This window comes from Mustela nivalis, assembly GCF_964662115.1.
Source record: "Mustela nivalis genome assembly, chromosome: 3".
NCBI classification, from domain to species: domain Eukaryota; kingdom Metazoa; phylum Chordata; class Mammalia; order Carnivora; family Mustelidae; genus Mustela; species Mustela nivalis.
The window spans coordinates 108,180,782-108,200,870 of NC_139022.1; the positions used below are offsets into that span (position 1 = coordinate 108,180,782).

Sequence of the window (20,089 nt, forward strand, 5' to 3'; positions counted from 1 at the left end):
TGCCATGGGGTTTCCATAATTGCTTCTCTGAGGAACCAGGACGCCATGATATCATTCTTCTATTCATCTGCTGCTTGCTGCACGTGGGCTGAGAAGATGGACTCTATTAGGTCGCCCTGTTTGAGGGAAGGGACGGTGGGGAGGGGACGACGGTGTGTATCAGGATCCAGTCAAGAAAACAAAAATGACTCTAAGTATTTTTAAAATGTGACTCAGGGTATGGGGTACACAGGCGATGTAATCTCAGAAATCAACCAAGGCAGGAGTTGCTCCCACGGCTCACTCCCGCTCCTCGGGCTACAGAGGTGACCGAGAGTTGGTATTGCCAGAGCCAGAGTGGGCATTGCCTGGCACAGAGCTAGAGCAACTGTGAATTTTCTCTGCAGAAGCTGGGATCTCAGAGGCAGAGGCCACCCGGAGGGAGCTGGAGCCGATGAGGAGACACACCTGCTGCGAGATAATGTGCCCCTCTCCCAAGGCGAGGGGCTGAGAGAGAAGGTGAGATGTCCTGGCTTCTCCCCTTGCCCCCTCCTCGTGGGCAGAAGGCAGCCAGAAGGCAGCTGATGAGGAAGCCTGGGGAAAGCACCCTGCAGGGTGATTCCCCGAAGTATGAAGCAGAGGAGAGAAGGGAGAGAGACGGGTCTGAGGACCAACAGTGAAGACCAGCACCGTGGGGGGTATAGCTCAGTGGAAGAGCATTTGACTGCAAGACCAGCACAGTGACTATGCCCACGGCAGTGTGCCTCAGCCCCCGCCTGCCTAGGGTCCTGGGCCACCAGAGAGGGAGAGCAAAGAGGGCTCCACCGCCTAGAGGGCTCCTGGAGGCCAAAGGCAAACACAGATCCTCCCACAGGTCACCCCAGCCACATAACCTCACATCCAGGTACTGACTCTTAAACTCACGTCATCCCCCAAGCCTCTGATATTCATTTATGAAATAGGAATAGGAATGCCATCCCCACCCCCGCCCCTCCGTGGAGGCTGAAGCACACATATGTGGATAATGGAACTTAGCATGCACACCTTGGAAGCCTCCACCCATGCCAGCCATCAATGCTGACCGCCCCCTCTCCCCAGATGTTTCTTCCTCCGGAAAGCCCTCCTGCCTCTTTCCACAAAAGAATCACCTCCCTCCTAGCTCCAAGCCTGTTTGGGGGACACTCAGAGGGGTTTTCAGGCAGCAATCCACAGTATCAACCACAAGGGGTATTTCCTTAGCAGGGAACACGCGTTCTTGCTGTGTGCTCATTCCCACACCAGGAACCTCCCCGCCAACACAGCCCAGAGCAAAGGCACAAGCCTGTGGACGCATCTAACACACGGTATGTCCTCAGGAAGGGTCTATCGCCTGAATGACAAGAAAGTGAGTTGGGAGAAGGAATTTGGGTGGGGTGAAAGCAGACCTTTAAGGAATGAGGCTTTGAGAAGAACCTCAAATCACAGCAAACCAGCCGGCTGAACAGGGCAAAATGCACTTTAAACAATTAATGACTCCAGGAGGGGAAGAGGCCAGGGCAAGTGGTTTGCTCAGTGAATGGATTCACTGTATCTACTGGATGCTGAGCCCATGAAGCAAGGACAAATCCCCATAAGGCGAGGCAAGATGCATACCCCTGATTGTTCTGCTCTGTGCCAATAGAATTTCCCGTTTGCAGATGAGTCCTGTCTCCATGGCTCACCGCAAGTGCCCAGCGTGGCAGCATCCAGAAACACACGTGTGAGGTGCAGAGCTCCCAGACTTGGACCTCTGCCCCGGGGAGCCCTGGAAACAAGCAGACTGGATGCTTGATGTCAGAGGTTTCCAGAATCAGTCCTGGGCCTCATTACTGAAGAACACATGGTCCCCTATGGACACTCGTTGGAGGCCAATGAGGGAAGTGAATAATCAGGAAGCTTCATCTTTCACTTCTACGTTCCTCTTCCCCTGGGCCTGCGGTTGCCGCGCAGATTTCAAGTTGAAATGTCAGGAAAGCCTCCTGTCCTTTGACTTCTTCCCTATTCCACCCCCCGCTACACATACAGACTCATGCATTTGCCTGCCTCTGGTCTCTGTCGAACACCCCGGGTAACGTGTTGGTTAGAAATCCACAGGGCAATTAGGAGCTGGGAGTTTGGCTCTTCAGTTAAAGAAAGAGAAAATACCTCTACCTGAGATTCTCAGCAGGCTTTACAAAACCAAGGTGAATGTTTTGGCTCGGCTCAGAGGAAACACAGAAGCTGAGGAATGACCTCATTATAAGAACAGTAGGGGCCATTCTGGGGAGGCCAGAGTGTTCTGAATGAAGAAATAGCATCCACCCTGGACACAGGGTCCTGGGGATGCGGGAACAGTTAAGTCTGATGGAGAAAGCAGCATGTCGAGGGCTTCCATTGGGCATGGGCGGAAAGACGTGGAGAAACTCACCAAAGGCTCAGCAGCCCTCCCTTTGCCAATCTCTAATGTCAATCTCTAATGCTGGGAAATGGTTAACCCCCAGCTCCCTGGGGACGGGGGAGCTCTGATTGCAATGCTTGACAATTTCTGATTTCCCTGATGAAAATTCTCACGCCGTGGTCAGTTGCAACGTATCAGGATGACAGGAACTGGAAGGAGATGCATGGTGAGCACACGGTCGGTCGCATTTCCACACACAGATACAGTAACTGCCAATCCCTCCAGAGCACAGATATAGCAAGATACAGTAAAACGCTTAGGGAACAGTGAGTTTTCTTTAGTATTTGTTAACTATGTTTTTAATATAATTTATTTGGCTGTAAGTTCATGTAATTTAATTTTTAATAAAGACTTGGTTTTTTTTTTTTAATTTCTAAATTCAAGGAATTAACACATGGTATATTTTTAGTTTCAGAGGTAAAATTCAGTGATTCATCATAGAACACCCAGTGCTCTCCTTTATGCCCGTCACCCAGTTACTACATCCCCCCACCGACCTCCCTCACAGCAGCCCTCAGATTGTTTCCTATAGTGAAGAGGCTTGTCTCCCTCTCTGATTTCATCTTGTTTTATTTTTTCCTTCCCTTCCCCTGTGTTCCTCCATTTTGTTTCTTAAATTCCACATATGAGTGAAATCTTGTGGTATCTGTCTTTCTCTGATTGACTTATTTCGCTTAGCATAATACCCTCTAGGTCCATCCAGGTCATTGCAAATGGTAAGATTTAATGGTGAGTAGTACTGTGTTGTATTTACCTACCATATCTTCTTTATCTGTTCATCTGTTGATGGACATCTAGGTTCTTTCTATAGTTTGGCTATTGTGGACATTGCTGCTATAAACGCTGGGGTGCACGTGACCCTTTGGGTCACTATGTTTGTATCCTTTGAATAAATACTTAGTAATGCCATGGCTGGGTCTACTTCTAACTTTCTGAGGAAACTCCGTACTGTTTTCCAGAGGGGCTGTTTAATAATCAGCTCTTAGAAGACAATTTGAGGCAGCTTTTAGCACAATCAGAGAAAGTTGCAGCCCCTGAGAACAGTAGGCCCGAGGAGCAAAAAAACAACATGGCAATGTCTTGAATTGATTGTGGTGCCTACCAGAAGGGCTGGAGAGGTCAAGGTGAACCTTCTAAGAAACTGTACGATGTTTTGCCATTTAGAAGTGAATACGTTTATATTTATAATGTTAGATACTTAAAATAATCTTAAGAGGATCTTAAAGCATCCCATGTTACAGATGAGGGAAGTAAGATGCACCGAGGGGAGAGGTGCCCAAACCCACGGAGCTGGTACGTGGGGGATTCTTGCTCTTCCCCTCACCTCCTCCGTCCATGCACACCTGGTGAGGGGTAGCCCACAAGCTCTGGCTGATCCCCACTGTCAATGCCCGCCTAGCCGTTGTAACCAGACTCGGTTCACAATGGAAATGCTGTGCCAGGACTATGGAACCCACCCACCCCTTGGCTTCAGAACATGCCAGCGAGTATTAGCTAAGAGGCCATGCTCTCTTCTTTCCCAGAATCTCTCACTCTCAGAGCTCAGGGTAGTACAGGTCGCCTGGCATTTTGAGGTCACCTTCTTTCTCAGAAGGAAGGAACAGTATTTCTCTGGGCCCCACCTCATCTCCCTGCCCTCTTAGACACCGGATGTTGGAGACACTGGTAAACTGATCAGCTGAGAGCAGGGAGACTTCCAGCTCAATCTCTGAGCTGTAGCCAAACCCCAGGGTGTTCAGGACCCCGAGAGCAAGGCAATATCTGCTTGACCACCCAGGCTGTGTGTGAGCATTACCTGGCATCCTTTGGGGGTAGTGGCCAGACAGGCCACTCCCTCTGCCCGACAACACAGAGCAACTGGCACTGGATCCCCGGTGAGATCAAGACCTTTGTTTAAGGCTTGGATCCCGGAGCCAAACTCACATGTGGCTGGAAACCAGTGCCTGCAAAATCTTCCAGTGCCAAGTGAGCCCCTCTCCCACCTCCCACCTTCTCCCGCTTGGCTACTACAGCTCTGGCTTCTGGGTAGGAAATGCCCCATTGTCCAGGCCACATCCCTTCGATGCTTTCTCATTTCACATTTTCTAGCATGTAGGTTTGGTATGCTTGGCGCTTTATGGCTGCTTGCTGTGTAATTCTGTTCCTGTCCTGCCATTCAATTTGAATTAAATATCAAACAGATGTGAGTCATTTTTTGCTCTTTTTAAAGAAAAAGTTTAATATTAGGGAGCATGCCCTCCTATATGATCAGGAAAGCCGTTCAGAGAAATAAGCCCCTTCAAATTAAAAAAGAATCACATTGGTTAACGTTAAGATGCTTTCGAGTGATACATTTCTAAGTGCTAAGGGAAGGTGTTTCCAGCAAGCTATAAAGCAGCCAAGACAAAAGAGGAGAAGATATACGGCCACAGGCTGATGGGGAAATTGGAGCTCAGAGAGGGGGCAACCCCACCTGGGGAGGAAGCTCTAAACTTGGAGATGAGGTTCACAGATGATGGAGGGGGAGGCCATCTTCCCCAAAGGCCTGGGGGGTGGGGCGCTCTGCTCCCTGCAGCCTGTGTGGTCAGAGTGGGAAGGGAGTCCGAAGAGAGTCAACCTGACTTGGGTACCCATTCCCTGTCCTCCACACTTGGGCCTGTCTGGCACCTCTCCCCCAGCCTAGTCCTGTGGATGATGGTGTAGTTAAACATGCCGACTGGAGTAAAACCCTTGGCCCCCACTGCAGTCTCTTGGATAATAGGGTCTTTGGCCTTTTGTGGGTCTTGGACACCTCTGAAAATGCAGAAAAAGCTATGGCTAATTGTTGGACCCAGGAACGTGCTCAAACTTGCATAGGACCTCAGAAGCCCAGGGTCCCCTGATTTAGACTGCCCCCTACCCCCAAGATAACCATGGCAAGGAACATTTTATCACCAGGACACTCAGCTCACAGGACCACGGTCCCTCTGTCATAGAACATGAACCTACATTCTCCAGCACCCTTACACCCGGCACCATGCACAGCCTTTTCACATGCTGGAGGAGCTGGTCAGTCTCCAAAACCCCTCTGGCTTCTTGGCAACATGCATGCCTGGAGCTCAACATTATTGGACCTGCCGCCATTCATGGCTGTGAGCCAGGTCTTCTCCGGTGCTGGCTCAGGCACTGAGTGTTTCCATGTGGTCCTTTTACTCACTGTACCTACAAGGCAGCTCTCCAACTATAGCCGGCTGATTGCAAATGACATTTCCATGTGGTCGGGGAAAAGGGCCAGAATGCCTCCGATTCCAGCTAGTTCTGGACATCCTGGACCTGGAGATGAGGCTCTGCACACCCAACATTTGGCTCTAGGGATGATGTGCAAATGCCCTGAGACCCTGCTCCACGGGGAGCACAAGGCCCTGCTGATGAGAAACAGAACCAACACTTCCTAGAATTCTGCAGACAAAAGAGAAGGTCGAGTGGAGGGATTTAGAGCAAAGAAAAGCCTAGACTTTGGAATCAGACAGCCAAAGTCTGGATCCGGCTCTACTTCTTACTAGCTCCATGACCTTGGGCAAGAGACCAACCTTTCTCAGCCTCAGTGTCCCCCATACATGAGCGGGAACACTGCCCGTCTTGTGGGGTGTTTGGGAGAATGAAACCGGATGATGCATGCAGGTTGCAGAACTTGACTTACAGTGAATGCTCAGGGTTTGGAACTTACCTGCTTTTGCTGTTCCCTCCCAAGATCACCAGCCCCTGTGTGATGGTTCTCGCCGGGGCCCAGGGCGCCGGGAGGTGGGTCACAATCAGGCTTACCCACGAAGTAGCCACAGTGATAACCACAGGAGGAGACAGAGATGAAAAGGGAGGGGATGGGGGTTACCGTTTCATAACTCTAGTCTTGGGGGGGAAGGAAGAAGTGGGATAGGAGAGTGGAGGAAAGCAGCAGAAATATCTGCAAGTGGTTTTAAAAGAGGAATCGAAATTCACAGTTATTGCTGCCATTCCAACTGTTATTTTGCACCTGGGACAACTCAATGAGAAGGAATGGAGAGCCATTCTGAAAGCCCCAGGGGAGAGGGAGGTGCCCAGAAAGGGGTAGGCCCAGCTCCTGCCCTCCGGGGACTCAGGGTCACATCCAGTTTCTAGAAGTGTGCTGAGCAGGGACTGGCAAGGGCGAAGCTGGTCAGAACAGTTTCCTAGGAGGCGGAGGATGGAGCTACCTACTGCCTTGAGGGATGGGAAGTACACTGAACGAGAGAGATGGCCACCTTCCGTGCCTTGCAGTGCACCCGGCAGGGGTCCCAGGACAAGGCAGCTGGCTCTCAGGGCTCTCAGTTTAGGCTCCCTCTAGCCCTCAACCTACACAGTTTCTTGGGGCAGCCATTCATTTGTGTTTCATGAAGAACAAGAGATTCCTGTCTCCAGTGCTGCTCAGGTGCCCAGCCGTAGAGCTCCTCACCGCCATGAAAGCGCGTTTTTCACCCCCTACAGCTAGGGGCAGCCCTGTGCCAGTTAGAGCCCTGAGGACATCCCCGAGGAACCTCCCCACCCTCCTCAGGGGGCCCAGGCCCACATGGTGTCCTGACAAAGACTTAGCCCCATTTCCCCCAAGTTGCCCAGGACACCCTTCCCAATGCCAGAGCCTCCAGAGGGTACCAGCACTCACTCTGATGACCCCGCACCTATGATCCCCGCAGGGGCTGAGCCCTAACCACAGGCTTTTCTCCATTCTTTGAGATCACATACATCTCATCCTGGACTGATGATGCAAGGTCTCATCCTAGCAGGACCTTGATAACTGACACGCATTAGTCTCTCTCTGTTATTTCATTTTCATTTGAAATTATGCATGTATATATCAAATGCCTTAAATATATTTACATAAGCAACAACTTGCATCGCCCTCTGATCTTCCCCAAAGTACACATCTTCCAACCGTTGTACTCAGGGAGCGTGGGCTTTTCTTGTCTTTGCTTGCTTCCTGGGCCTTTTACATGGCTTCAAACCTGTCATCGTGATCTTACGGGCTATTCCTTATTGCGTCAATGACATGCCTCAGTCTACAACCAATTGATGGGCACTTTCATTGGTTGCAATTTTTTTGTTATGTCTAAATTACTCTACACTGTCCAAAGAAACAATTTTCCTTTGGAGACATCTGTTGGGGATGTTGCCAGGAGCTGGAAGCTCAGTTGAGAGTCGCGTGAAGGTTTTCTGTGCGCCCATCGCGGACCGTGGGTATCTTATTAACCTGTGCGCCAACACAGCAGAGTTCATTCCTGTGATGTACATCAGAGCCCTGAGGTGGGAGGGGTGGGAGTGAGCATTTGCCCAGAGCCCCCCAGGGTATCTCCCCGTGCCGTGGGAGCAGGACCCCAAGTGCCTCCACCGCGCACTGAGTGACCCATGGAAATGCCCCGATGGCAGCATGAAGGTATTATGGAAGGAGGAAGGCTGCTTCTTTAGGCTCTGGAACAAACCCTGCAGATGGCTGTCTCTGACCAAGCCCCAGGCTACTTCCCCAACCCCTCCAGAGACCTTTTAAGCAAGGGAGGGAGTGCTTTGTGGATCCATAAGCCCTTCAGAAGATGTGCAAATGGGGGTGGGTCAGCCACATGAAGTGCTGGCGACAATGTGTAAACCCACCTTGGGCGCCCTGCTAATCTTTCAGGTCAGGTCCTGGTGCCGCCGGGCACCCACTGCAGGCATTAGGGGCTGGGGTACCTCCCGCCAAGTCCCCTGCGTGATCCTGTGGCACAGCTGGGCAGTCATGGGGCTCCAAGGGCCAGCCCGCGGGACTGTTCGCCGGGTCCCCCCTCTGCCCTGCCGTGGCCTGAGTGCCCTGTCCAGCCTTCCCTATAGGCGAAACCACAGCAGCTTCTGGGCCACAGAAGCCCCGGGCTCACAGGCATCCCTGGCCCCCAGTTGTGCCCCTGGGTGAGGTGCACGGGGCTAACCAGAAACACCTGTGTACATGGAATTTCCTGCCCCAGTTCAGCCTTCATTTCCTCCGCCAGTAAAAACCCAAGGCATGCAAAGGTGAAAGAAACCAGCCAGTCAATCACCCAGACGACGGCCACCAGAGCCGCAGAGACAGGACTTTCTAAATTAAATTTTAATTCCCACCTGATGGCCTGGCCGGGCCAGCCATGATTCAAACCGGGCAACTGGCCGCCTTGGCCAGGCAGATGCCCGCTAGGTCCAGGCAGGAATTCACCTCCCCCCCTGGGCCGGGGACGGTGGCGTCTGCCTTGGCCCTCAGGTTGTGGAATGAGACCCTAAGAATGAAAGGGACCCCCTTTCCCCTCAACCTCATTGTGCAGCTGCAAAGGCTGCCCAGCTGATTAGTGGCTCACTGCCCCGGGGCTGTTTGAGTTATTAGGTGCTGGGGAGATCAGAGGCCATCGGTGACTCGGGGACATTTACCAAGACAACATCAAAGCCCAAGGTGCCCGGGGCCGGAGTGTAGGATAACGGTCAGAGCCTGAGGGTCTGCTCTCTGTCCTGGCCCGGCAGGTTTAGGTGAGGAGAGAGTCGTAAAAATGCCTCCGTTTTTCCAGAACATTTTCCCAGTGATTCCTGCTGAAGAGAGGAGGGCGGCTCGGGGCAAGTAGAAGGGCGGTGTTGAGCTGCCCGTTTTATGGTTAAACCAACCCAGGCAGTGTCTGAGATCAGGACTTCCCAGCCGCATGGCCGGCTGCAAATAGGTCAGCGGACTGAGAAGGATGCCCCGATGGAGTCCTGACTCTCTATCCCCTGTCTCAGCCAGTGATGGGAGGGGCCGGAGAGTGGCCTGGAGAGGCAGCACTGAGGTCACAAAGGCCTGGTCTCCTAGTCCAGCATTTGCCTTTAACAAGTTACTTCTCCCAGCATCAGGGACTTGTTGCCTCAAGCAGGGAATCCCGACAGCCCCTCCTTGTAAGACTGTGAGCCTGAAAGGAGCACCCGGGAGGTGCTTCAAGCTCCCAGAATGTGATAAGGCAAACTTCGTCTGATTCTCTCTCTGCCAGTGGCAGATCAGCGATAGTCACCAGGGGAACAGAGGTGAAGACCCCTCTCTTCAGGAGCACCTGGCCGCATTCTGGTCACCCCAGGCCCTACCTCCCATTCAGCCCCATGTGCAAGATGCACAGATCCCCCTTTCCATCTCGTCTGAATGGTCTCCACATCAAGGAGGTCAGACAAGAAGATGCATCACTGGTGAGGGCCGGTGAGCCGGGGGATGGGGAGATCAGCACAAATCCTTCCTAGATCTGGAGAAGCAACCTCTAGGGCAAGCCGCCAGGGGCTGTAGGCCACGACTGTCTCCCTGGCAGAGAACTGCAGAATGTTCCTAGGGAAGTGGAAAGCATCCCAGCTTTTTAATAGCCGCCATCTGCCATCTTTTTTTAAAATAGCTTTATGGTTTTAAAAATAATATAGGCTCATTATAATATACTACAGCTACACACCATAGCATAAGTGAATCTCACCAACAGCGTTGCGCCAAAGAACCCAGATACGAAAGAGTTCACGCTGCATGCATGAGTCCCTCGGCACAAAGCTTTAAAACAGGCAAATGGAAACTGGTGTTTAAGTCAGAAAATGGGTCATCCTGGGGGTGGTGGTGACTGGAAGGGGACATAGGGGGACCTGTAAGAGGTCTGCTGATGTTCTGTTTCTTGATCAGAGCTCTGGTTTACACAAGTATGTTCACTTAGTGAAACGCCACTGAGCTACATGTGCCTATAAACTTTACTGCATGTATGTTATATCAATAATAGATTTCCTGAAAATAAATTAGTGGGTCAGTGGCGACACTGGGTGTACAAATAAATAGATAGAAAACACTCATGATCAGGGTAGAAAATGTAGTGGTTTTCTTTCCTAAAGAGGGAAAACTTGGAAAGAGCTCACCTATCTTACCATCCAGGGTTAATTCCTCTAATATTTCAGTATTTTTTTTTTCCCTTCCTACCTCTTCCCAGGTATGAGGCATGCTTATTTATACATGTAGCATTATTCTTGTATAGGAAATTATTTGTACAACTTTTCCCCCTTATTATCATATTGTACGGATTCTTGCATGCATTCTTAATCGCTCCTGAAAGCGATCTCTAGGACGCTATCTTGTGTCACTGTGTGGGCACGTCATGTGTTCACCCATTGGTTCCCAAATGTGGTCGAAGTTGCCACTCCCTCTGGGGTGGACATTTTGCACAGTCTGCAGACAATATTGGTGGTCACAGCGTGGCGGCGGGTGGTGACTACTGGCATCTAGTCATCTAGAGTTGCCCTTCGTACCACTAGACATCCTATAATGCCCAGGACAGCTCCTACAACAAAGAATTATCTGACCTCCAATGTCCACAGCTGAGGCTGAGAATCCCTGGATAATCCTGTCCTTATTGTCATACCTACAGGCTGCTTTCAGCTTTTCCTGACATGAATGAAGCAATAGCACACCTCCCAGATAAACCATTCTGTGCATATCTTTCTCCTTCGTGTCCATTTCTGTGGGCAAGCTCAAGGCTATGGCCACTTGAAAGAGCTTGATCTATCCTTCTGGGCTATCTTCCCGAAATCAGCCTCAGTTTACACTCAACACCTGGCCCTTCCTCTATGCCTTTAGTGACAAACTAGAGACTTTTCGTCTTTTAGAAACTCACAGACCTCCCCTACCTGTCTTTGCTGGGCTGCCCTCTCTCACTGTGGCCCATTTGCTTTCTCTTAAAGCTTAAGCTAAGAAAGCAGTCCCCATCCCTCTCCCCTCACCCTTGTCCCTATCCACCCCTTGGGGCATCACAGAAGCCTCTGACCACCCCCCCACTCCACCACCACTGTCCTCAGAGTACCACAGGCCCCCCTTGAGCCAAATGTCAAGGTGGATTTTCCACGCTCAGTGCACCCAATTGTCAGCCCATCAGCCATCGGCGAGCTCCCCACTCCCCAACTCTCTGAGAAGATTGCCAGAAATTCCCAAGCCCGCCACCTCTCAGGGTCCATCATCCCAGGGCTCAGACATCACCCTTTCTCACCCAGGGGCAGAGGGAATTCCAGCCCAGCCTGCTCTCCTGAACTCCAGACCCCTGTTTCCAGTGGAAACAATGTAACTTGGCCTCATTCTGGAGCTAGAAGACTTGAGCCTTCCAAATCGCACCTTCTCTGGGTGAGCTTTCTAAAATAAAAATCATAACTGTAATATGCAGATTGGCTTTGAATCCTGATTCATACAAATCAACCTGGAAACAAACACATTTTGCAGAGACTGGGTCATTTGGCTATGAACCTTGTTTCAGATTTTAAGAAATTTCTGTTAATTATGTGAGGGGGATAACAATGGTAGTGTAGTTCTATAAAACAAAACAAAACAAAACGAAACGAAAACCAATCAAACAAAACTAATTTATAAAAGATGTTCCCTCTAAAGAGTGTGACTTGGTTTGCCTTAAAATATTTTAGCAAAGAAGAAATGCATTAAGAAAATTTGGAAAAACATTAATAATTGCTCACTTTAAGTATGGGCTCATGGAGGTTCACTATACTCTGCTCTCCACTTTTTACGGAACTTGTCATACATTCAAAAACCCCCACAAACCTGATCACAGCACTCTCCTGCTCAGAATATTCCAGGAATCTCTAGAGTAGATCCTAGAAGATCCAGTCCAGACTTTTAAATGTGTCACGCCAGCCTGAGGGGTCAGGCCACTTTCCATTCTCCAGCTCCCTGTCGCCTCTTCTGTCCCCACATTGACAGATGCTCCCTTTCACTGCGTGGAGAACACGGGAACTAACCCCATCTGCTCTGCCTACAAAACTACTCATTTCCAAGCACCTCTTCAAAACATCCTGTCATTTCCGATCTTCCCGGTGTCCTCCAGTCTCTGACCCTTCAGGCCAAGTCTCAAGACCTTGCCCTGTCCGCTGATCAACTATTTCATAGCGGCTTCTTGTCCTATGTTCCCCATCCCACCCTCACCCTTCTGGGGACTGAGCTCCCTGTGGGGGAGAGCTGTGTCTTGCTCACTCCCACTTTCCGAGACTGGTGCGTTCCCAGAACTTGGTTGGGATTCAGTGGAAGTCAGAGGAGTGAATGAGTGAGCCCCTTTCCTTCTTCCTAGTTCCCTCCCGGAGATGAACAAAAATTACATTTGAGTTTTTTAGGCTAGGTTTTTTCTGTGCTGTTCTCTGCTTGGGACATGACTAGAATCGTTTCTGAAAATGAGTTTCAGGAACTCAGAGTAGAAGTGCAAACCAATCTCAAAGAATACTTGAGTTGCCAGGCAACATAAGGACACAAGCACAAACTCTCAAATATCAGCCCAGAGATGTTTTGTAATTGCTCAGGGTGGTTCTCTTGGCTAGTAATCTGATTACTTACATGCATGGAAAGGCGGAGTCAATAAATAAGAGTAAATCGCATCGGCCACTGGGAGAAGATGCCATAACCAAGATCATGTCCCTCTGATGAAAAGAGAGCAATCCTGACCCTGGTCCTGGGAGAATCAGAGACAAAGACAAAGAAGACAGAAGGACCAACTCCAGAAGGGGCCAGAACCCCAAGTCACTTCCTGCCTCTGGCCTTTGCTGTAGCCAACAGACAAGCTTGGCTGGGAAGGGGCAGGCTGGAGAAGGGTGTGGGCCAGGGCTCTGAGGGCTGGCACGGAGGTGGGCAGATTCCCACCACAAGCCACAGGCTTACTTGCGGGGGTCCCTGTCAGTCTTCTGCTCCCAAGACTGCCACCTTCATGTACAGCCTGGGGAGACCTGTGTGCCCGTCCTCACTCAGCTGGTGCTACCTTCCTTCCGCCCAAAGTGTAAGGTTTGAGTGTCCTGCCTCAGGAAAGTGCAGCAGGCCCTTCTCTTTTGCTTCCTTGAGTTTCCCAAGCAAGGCAGGTGGCAGGACCGGCTGCACAGCTGCATGCTAAAGGAGGCCCTTGGATCACCCACATCGGAGACCCTTGGCAAGCCTGCTAGAAAGGCACATTGCAGAGCCCCACCCCAGTCTTACTGATTCAACAAGTCAAGGAGTGGGTCCTTGGAGCTCGCACTGTGGCAAGCTCTTCCGGTAATTCTTTTTAATTCTGGTAAAATATATACAACACAAGATGTGCCATTTTAACAGTTCTCCAATGCTCAATTCAGTGGCAGGCATTAAATACCTGCACACTATTGTATAATCCTCTCCACTGCTCCCCAGACTTTTCCATCACCCCAAACAGAAGCTTTGTCCCCAGGAACCAGTAACTCCTCCAAGCCTCTGGAAACCCCTAATCCACTTTCTATGACTTTGCCTATTCTAGATGGTATGCGTAAGTGGAATTGTACTTTTGTGTCTGACTTATTTCACTTGGCATAAATATTGTAGCATGTATCAGAATTCCATTCCTTCTTACGGCAGAAGACCATCCCATTGTATGGATGTACCACATTCTGTGTACCCGTTCTTTTGTTGGTAGACACTTGAGATTCTTCCACCTTTTGGCTATTGTGAATAATGCTGCTGTGACTATTGGTGTGCTGGTATCAGCTCAAGCCCCTGGTTTCCTTTTTTTTTTTTTTTTTTTTGGTGGATGTACCCAGGAATGGAAATGCTGGGTCACATGATTCTATATTTAACTTTTCAAGGGATGTCAAGCTATCTTCCCCAGAAGCTGCAGCATCTTATATCTCACCAATAATGTGTGCGTGAGGATTCCATGCCCGTCCTCATTAAAGCTTGTTATTTTCTTCTTTTCTTAAGGTTTACTTACTTATTTTAGCAAAAGAGAGAGCAGACACAAGCAGGGGGAGGAGCAGATGAAGAAGGAGAGAAATCTGCAAGCAGATTCCTTGCTGAGCACAGAGCCTGATGCAGGGCTCGATCCCAGAAGCCTGGGATCACGACCTGAGTGGAAGGCAGAGGCTTTAACCCACTGAGCCACCCAGGTGCCTCCCCCTCCGTGTTTTTTATTATAACCATCCTCGTAGGTGTGACACGGTTTCCCTTCAGGTAATTCTGCTCAACATTCAATAGAGAGAGACAGGGACTCACAATAAAGGGAAGGGGAATCTGGGTCACCTTTCAAAGAATGAGTCTTCATTTTCTTTTGCAAATGAACACTGTCTCCTCAGGCTGAGCTCAGCTCCGTGACCCATCAAGGGCACCTCAGAGTCCTGAAGAGAATTTGAAGGGTTTGGGGGTTGCCAGGGTGGGGGTAACCCTGGGAAGACTGGACAGATGAGAATGACCCAGCTGGGGGCGGAGCCATGGGCTTTGTGACCAGGGAGCTGTGGAAGCTCACCGCCGGGGATCCACTTTTAATAAGCTTTTGCCAGGGGAAGGGATTGAGTCCAAGCCTCTCCCTCCAGGGTCTGATGATTTTTTGTTGGCTCTGTAGGATCACTCTGCCTTTTAGGAAGAGCTGCCATGAGAAGGCACAGCGGGAAAAGCGCCACGCAGCTTTTAATAAAAAGCCACGTGAGTCAGGGGTGGGGTGACAAACTTCTCCACCTTCTCCCTGAGACATCTGTGGAATAGAACTTGGTGGGCAAGGAACCAGGCTTTGGGGCTGACAATCAGAGGGGTTTTCTTGCATTCCAGGATTTAAGTCCAGGCTGAGTGAAAATCTCTCCGGAGGCTGGGGATGACCCTGATGGCCCTCCATCATCCTGATCAAGAGACAGCTGCCCATTAGCTGAGTATCTGGCAAGGGTGGGGTGGGACCCAGGGCTGACCCCCGAGCCCCTGCAGAGGCTGCCTTCTCCCAAATATCAAGTCCTGCCAGAAGAAACACTCGCTGCTTTAGGTAGAATTTTGCTTCTTCGGCAACCCCGGCCCAATTAGCATAGCAGAGCTCTGTGGGTAAGCTTGCTCTCAATGGGACTTGTAAGAGCCACAGTCAAGAGATCAAATAACCCCCTTGCTCTCCGTGCAACAGGCCTGGACTCCATCAGAAGGACACGCCCAGCCAGCCAAGACATAACTCCGGTGCAGACAGCAGGGCAATGAGGCAAGCAATAAAAAGGCCTAATCTCTTAAGGCAACATGAATTGTTGGCGAGAACATAAGGGGAAAGCAACATTAGCCAAGGATCATTTTCCTCTTGTTATAGATGCCTGCTGACTGCTTGGAAAAACCAAAGTGGGAAAAAAATCCTGCTAGCAACAGTGGGCGGCAAGATGCAATTTACAGAACTGGTTTGCCCGAGTTTCCAACAGCTATGTAGTTACCCTTCTTGCAATCATTAGTGACTGCTATGGGCTGAGGGCTTCTTCCGTGACAGGCATTTTATACTTAATAGCTTGCCTAATCCCATGATTCTAAAAAATTAGCAGTACCCATCATCCTCTGTAAATTTGGTTCAGTGTGAGGAACAGAAGTCATACTAGATATTTCCAGCAAAAGGGGGTTTTTGTACCGGGAATCAAATGCTTCCAAGACTCTGGTAAGGGCTGGAGGAGCACATGCAAGGAAGCGACAGCCAGCTGTCCGCTAGAAGGACCCATCACCTAGCTGAGACTTCTGGAGGCTCTTAGAGCTGCCACCATAGCCACCGTCACAACTGCCTCTCCCAGCCTAAGGCTGGTGACCTCATCCTTGTCCGCTCCTCAACTCACCAAGGCCAAGCTTGCCAGCAGCCTCAGCAGAAGGAGGAATGCTTTCCCCAGCTTCACCTTCCAGACCTCCCATGAGCACCATCAACTGGTAGAACTTAGTTGTCATCCAGAACTCCAGGTACGAGTGAGTCTGGGGGTTTTCCGGGCTCCCTGAAGGAGGTGCGTGGGATGAAGAATGAAAGCACCTCCTGTTCCCATCACTCAGTTGCATCCCGACAGGTTAAATCCCTCATATGGGGTTACGCAGCTAGTGGGTAGTTGAACCATGACCGGAGCTCAAGTTCGCGGGACGGTGAAGTCCATCCTTACCCAAAGATTTCTGAGCAATTAGGGGGAAAAGCACTCTACATATTCTAAGCATTTTTATTAATTATAATTACACTGGGAGCTAATATTAGGTTTCAGATTAGATTGCCAGGAGGTTACGCTGAACTGTACAAAGGTAATGATCCTGGCAATTGTGAGAAATGAAGCATTTCAGTTTCAGAGGAGAGAGGATAAAGAAAGTGTGTGTGGTTGGGGCGCCTGGGTGGCTCAGTGGGTTAAGCCGCTGCCTTCGGCTCAGGTCATGATCTCAGAGTCCTGGGATCGAGTCCCGCATCGGGCTCTCTGCTCAGCGGAGAGCCTGCTTCCCTCTCTCTCTCTCTGCCTGCCTCTCCATCTACTTGTGATTTCTCTCTGTCAAATAAATAAAATCTTTAAAAAAAAAAAAAAAAGAAAGAAAGTGTGTGTGTGTGGAAGAAAAAGTCGGGACTTAGTCGGGACTTATTTGCAGAGTAAACCTGTTTCCCCCCGAGATTCCCATTCCAAGCTACAGGTCCTTGTCCCCTGCCATGGGCCGCCTGGAAGAGCCCTGTGGCACTGTTGTTGAAGGATTAGCACAGAAAGGCAATACTCACAACTGCTTACTCACAATTAGATGCCAGGCACCGAGGATTAGCTCACTGCCTCCACATGAAAAGTTGTAATGTAGGTAGGTGACTGCCTCCTTTGGATTTCATAGGCACGGAGGCTGAGTCTCAGAGAGGTTAAATGGCCAACTCAAGGTCATACAGCCAGTTTGTGACTAAGTCAGAATTGGCATTCAAGTCTGCCCAAGTCCATATGTTACGTCCTTCGCCCCTGGCTATGCATATACCCTATTGAGTCTACAAGTTCTAGCAGCCCTTCACAGCATGCACAGAGCTGGATTAAGCCAAAACAACGGAACATCAGTTAGGTGAATGCTATCTGTGACACAGTACTGGGGAATGACGCCTGGTACCCCAATCTGGAGAACTCTTTGAAGACAGACCTAGGCCTGGGCACAAGCTGGGGCTAGGGCAACTCTCTACACAAGGGATTCTTTCCAAGCCCATTAAGCATTATCCCCACTGCACCCCATCCTGTAGGATTGGGGGCAATTCCTAAAACCAAGTTGTTCCAAGTTGACAAACGCTGGTGGCTTGCTGTTCCAAACCTCCCATTGTATGCACGGAGAAACAGAGATTCTAAAAGAGGAAGCAACTTGCCAGGGCTAATTCAGATGCTGGAATCAAGGGGAGGGCGAATCCCAGATCGCTTTGGTGTTTCCTCACCTTTGGAGCTAACGCTTAAAGGAGAACCCAAGTGATATACTAGCAACTCAGTACCCTCAGAATATCCTCCCTCAGCACCAAGAACTCCCCTGCCCCACCCTTACTTGTTGGTTTCTAAGATAGTGATAATGCGTTATTTCTTGATGTGGGTTGTAGTCATATGACTACACCGACCTTGTGAAAGTCCATTGAGCAGTTTACTTAGGGGGGTTTTTTGTTTGTTTTTCGTTTTTACTTTTCTAGATTATGTCCAACTTCAATAAAAAGCTCACTTAAAAATAATATTGGCCAATTAGATCTCCCCCAGGACCAAGAAAATATTCCACATTTTAGTTGAAAAGCAAGTTTCCTTTCATCCTAAGAGGCTGAAAAAATCATATGCAGTGTGGCTGTCAACTCAGGATTTGAATAACCTGAAGAGGTGAATGATCCAAGGAAGTTTGGGGGGCTCTTTGCAAAAGCAGAGACATTCTTTTTATTTTCCTTTGGAAGGCAGAAACGGATGAGACCTGTGGCAGAGACTTGAGAGCTGTTCACAACCATTTACCTATTCTTCCTGGGAAACCCCCAGGCTATACTTCCCAGCCTCCTTTGCAAGCAGGTGCAGCCATTTGACTGGATGCTGGCCAATGAAATACCCGAAATTGGTATAAGTGATAGATATAAATTCCAAGTCGGGTCCATAAACTTTCTTATGTGTAACCATTGACTACGTTTTCCCAGCTACTGGCTAATTCGAGAGTTCTCTGAGGCCCTAGAAGAGGGTGGAGTCATGACAAAAGGAACCTGAGTTCCTGTGACATCAGGAGGAGGCGAGTCATGTAGGAGAGTCCCCTGACCAGAAAAACCTTTGCTAGGACACTGCACAAGCAACAGATACACTTTATTGTATAGTGAAACGTGCTGCTTATTTGTTTCCCCAGTTAACTTACCCTGAAAAATACACGCGTCATTTTGAAATTCAGCAAATCCAATTTTCCAAATCACCCCTACCTTCGCAACCTTGAGCCAGCTCCAGAGTATTTTTTAAAATCCGAGAAGCCAAAGTGGAGTCTTGCTTGTTACCTATGGATTCTTAGTGCAGAAACAGTTTTCACAGGTACAATTCACCAGTTCCGGGTGAGTTTAGGGCGTGAGACCAGAGGAAAAGACTCATTGTAGCAAGATGGGAGAGGTGGCAGTCTTGTTTTTCTTCTAATCGTTTTGTCTCCTCCTTCGCTCACAGAGTTCAAAATGGCAGCGTTCTCCAGGCCGTTCAACTCAGGGGCTAACGGCTCCATACCACCAGGGGGCAATGCTAGAACAGCTGGTGCACACCATGATAACTGAACCATCGTGAAAGGGAGACTAAGAGTCAGACTTTTTTTTTTTTTTAAGATTTATTTACTTATTTGAGAGAGCTAGAGGGCGCCTGTTAGTGAGGAAGGGGGAGGGGCAAAAGGAAAGGGAGAGGGAGAGAGAATCCGAAGCAACCCCCACTGCTGACCTTGGAGTTCCTTTCAGGGCTCGATCCCAGGAGCCCGAGATCATGAGTGGACCGCCCAGCCACTGAGCCACTCAGGCATCTCTGAGCTTTTTTTTTTTTTTTTTTTTTTGAGTCTACATCTATGGAAAGGGCAAGACGCAGATACCACAATCATGGAAAGGTCCCTGGTTGATGGAATGCGGCACAGTGAGGAAAACATTTTTGAGATACACCCCCCACACTTCTATCTCCCTTGCAACTGTTCCAAGGACTAGCTCTCTGTATTTTTCCCACATGTATTAAAGTTTTCCAGACTACCAAATGACTTCACTTATATACAGAACTTAAGAAAAAAAAAAAAAGAAAGAAAAAAAAAGAGAGAGAGAGAGAGAGATAATACAAGAAACAGACTTTTAACTATAGAGAACAAACAGATGGGCCCCAGAGGAGAGGTGGGTGGATGGGTAGGGGGACAGGTGACATAGGTGATGGGGTTAAGGAGGACACTTGTGAAGAGCCCCGGGTCATGCATGGAAGTGTCAAATCAGTACATTGTACATCTGAAACTAATATAACACTGTATGTTAACTATACTGGAATTAAAATTATAAACTTAATAAAAAATAAAATTATAAGTGAATATTATGTCTGATCCTCCATCAAGATTTTTCAAAACCTTGACAATTTTCTAGGAAAACATATATTAGCAAAAAATAAAATAAAATAAGATTCTCCAGCTGAAAGATAAACTGCAGGTAACAAGGAAAATTGTACTAAAGGTAACTTCCAACAGCACACTCAATTGTGGAAAGCAGTTAGAAAACAAAGACACTGAATAAAAATAGAAATCAAACAAGAGGCATGTGAGGGGCAAGCCCACTCTGGTCTCTGCTGGGCTGGGGGCCCACCAGACTCTGTAAGGAAACACCAGTTTCTCTAGCAGGAGCCTGTGGTTTCCTATGAAAACCCAGGCTTGAGTTCTGCTTCTTGGAATGGAGAACTAGCTTTTGCCCAGACCAAGCTTCTAGCTGAAAATAGCTAGGGGGAAAAAAAAAAGACAAAAATATA

At 49.2% G+C, this 20,089-nt stretch overlaps 1 long non-coding RNA gene across 1 annotated transcript; it reads left to right on the top strand.

Moving 5' to 3' along the window:
* Positions 1–386: 386 nt before the first annotated feature.
* On the top strand, positions 387–2,812 carry LOC309861529. Its single transcript, XR_014309988.1, has 2 exons — positions 387–498; positions 1,656–2,812. It is a non-coding gene; the product is annotated as an uncharacterized lncRNA (long non-coding RNA).
* Positions 2,813–20,089: the final 17,277 nt, after the last annotated feature.